The sequence below is a fragment of the Lonchura striata genome, chromosome Z (assembly GCF_050655825.1).
Source record: "Lonchura striata isolate lonStrDom1 chromosome Z, ASM5065582v1, whole genome shotgun sequence".
Lineage (NCBI taxonomy): Eukaryota > Metazoa > Chordata > Aves > Passeriformes > Estrildidae > Lonchura > Lonchura striata.
In genome coordinates this window covers 46,563,159-46,566,071 of record NC_140740.1, presented here as the reverse complement: position 1 = coordinate 46,566,071, position 2,913 = coordinate 46,563,159, and the positions used below count along the sequence as shown (strand labels likewise).

Genomic DNA, 2,913 nt, shown 5'->3' with positions numbered 1-2,913 from the left:
CTAAGGGATAAAGAGGAAGCAGGGAAGCTAGTTTAATATCATTTTCCTTGTTGTTATCTCTCAGCTTTTCCCCAGCAATTTGCTCAAACTTGTGTAAAACTCCTTGCCAAACAAGCCCCTGCCCAAATAGACCTTCATGTCTTCAGGACTCTATTTATAACCAAGATCCCATTTAGTAGATAAGCCAAAGGAATTCAAGCAGGATTTAAGCTAAGCAGTTATCTGTGACCAGTGGCTACAGAATGCATAGCATCAGATTTACTGGGGATGTGAAAGGTGGAGGGACAGGAGAGCAAACAGCCTCTGGAGCAACCAGCCAGAACCCCGAGGGATGCAATCGCTGCTGGCACAGACACTACTCACAGAGATTTTGTGAGCAGCTGAAGAGCAGTGAGAAAAACCCTTTCCCTGGGATCTGGAGAGACTTCTGCACACCCCAGCATCTTGCAGGTATCAGCACTACTTTTCCTCTCCTTCCCCAGCTTTACACCACCTTCCCAGGCATGTGTTGCTGGCAAGGGTTTCACTTGTCTTCCTATATAGATATTACAGCCTAAGATGATGCACTTAACAGGGTTGTGAAATCTGCCATAAAGTTTACTGCCCTACATCAATATAATGTCCTGCAAAGTTAATACGGAGGTAGCTGTTTTATAACAAGGACAAATAAAAACATATCCCATTAGCCTACGGCATTAGGAGATGCATTTCTGATGGCCAGATGCTGCAATGAAATGGGTGGAGAATATTAATACAAGTATTATGGAGCTATGCACATGTACATACACACACACATATATATATACCTATATAAAAATGAGAAACTATTGAATTTGCTCAGATGTTCTGTAGTGTTTGGAAGACTTCATTTCTACACTGCAGGAGATACTGGCTGCAGATCCAAACCCATTTCTCTGCTATTACACCATGTCAATTTTTCATCATCTCAGAGGCCCTTGTCATAGAAAAAATGGATAAGTTTAAATTGATCCAAGATCAGAGTTAAACACCTGGACATAAATGTGGCAGAAAGTAACAAGCAGAGAGAAACCAGTTACTTCCTACACAAAGCAGTGGCACTGGGGTCAGTCATTCAAGATGGAGAATCTGAGAACACCTCTGCCTCTCTAGGGAAGTAGGTGGCTCCTAGAATTAAAAATTCCCTCAGTGTCTGTGGGTATTTCCATGCTGAAGGGCAGTGAGATGGAGCACTGTTCCCCTTGGCTGTTCTGTACTGATGCCCATGGGGCGCATCTGGGAGACTGAGCATCCCTGGGATGAAATGGGGCTGCAAACCCAGCAGTGCCAAGCTGGACCCAGCCCTTATAGTCCCAGCCCTTCACCAACACCCAGACAGGCTCCAGCCCAGCACAACCAATCTGCACACCCTCAGCTCCCCTCTGCCCCTCCCCTGGCCAAAGATTTTGACAGGCACATTCCTGATTTCTCCACTTCCAGCCCCAGCATGTTCCTCTGGTTCAGCTTGGCTGCAGCTCTTGGGAGAACTAGTGAGTTTTTCCAGGATCTGTCCCAGTGCCTTCCCCAGAGGACAACAGCTGTCCCAACAGCCAGCAGGAAGGGACTGGGTGACAACCACGGCACTGTTTCTCACCCCCAGAGAGCGGACAATAACACCCCAGCTTCCCAGTCCACTGATGTTTCTCTCTGCCCAGGTACACCCACAGCATCATCCCTATCCCAGGCCGATCATTTCTCTCCCTCCAGACATCATCCCTTCAAAAGAATTGTTATGGATATTATATTGGCCCTATTGTTAAGTGCTGAAAGATGTGAAACAAAAGGTATTAAATGCAGTCAAAGTCTGGAAAGACTGTGTCAACTAGACTTGCAGGAGTGATAAGAGGTTTTGCTTGTTTTCCATCCATATGAAAGTCTGCACGTGGCACAGTCTGGAGAGCACAAAAAGGGAAACAAGAACCAAACCCTGCCTGTGTCCAGCCTGTAAAATATGAAAAGAAAGTCTCATGATGTGGTGAGCCCCCACTGGAAGCCCAAGAGATGGATAACATCAACCAGAAGCTGAATAAAACATTAAGATCCTCCGATAAGAAAACACTGTGAGGAATTGCTTATACATCACCACCACCTGCTGGGTACCTCAGGCAGGAGCCTCAAACATTGCCACCCTGCCAGGGAAGGTCACCCCAAAAAGCATGAGGGACCCCACAAAAGCAGTTGCTTGCCTCTCTGGCGGGTAAGTCAATCCAAGCAGAGCAGTCTCACACTGGCAGTCTGCGAGCACCAGGGGTTTAAAAGCATTTGTGAAGCCAATCTTTTTTGTCAATGCACAAATCCCAGGCAAAATAACGGGCAGCTGGTGGAGGATGGGATTAATAAAGACTTAAAAAAAGGTAAAATAATTAGGGTCCTGCTCGTGGGGCATATGGAGAATGGGGCTTGTCAGAGCAGCTTGCTCTAATTTTTCATGGAGATTACAAATTTTAGTGGAGAGAGATAATAGCATTGCTGTAACGTACTTAGGCTCTTGTAAGCCATTTGATCTGCCCCTGCCTGACACTCTGATTAATAAACCAGAGCGACAGCAAATCGACATACCACACGAGATGTGCAGGAAAGCAGCAAATGAGGACAGCCAAATGGGATTAAAGGAGGCAAGCAGCCTCCAAGAGAGTATCTCCTGGGGCATCCCCAACTCCCACCCTTTTCACATGTACATGGGATGCAGGAGAGAAGATGCAACCCTCCTGGGAGTGGGCTGCACTGACCATGTGGGCTCCTTGGGCTGTTGGAGCTGAAAAGCTTTTTGCAGCCCTGGATGTAAGGCAGGATCATGCCAGCGCAAAGGCACACTGTGTTTCTCCAGCCCCAGGGAATGTGCATTGCCAGGATCTGGGTCTGGGGAACCTGCCAATGGGAGACTCTCCCAGGAAG

General features: G+C 47.2%; 1 protein-coding gene across 5 annotated transcripts in view; it reads right to left on the bottom strand.

Annotated features, from left to right (window-relative positions):
• GALT (galactose-1-phosphate uridylyltransferase) overlaps positions 1-2,913 on the bottom strand; it is a 55,609-nt gene that overhangs the window by 38,295 nt on the left and 14,401 nt on the right. The window lies entirely within an intron of this gene.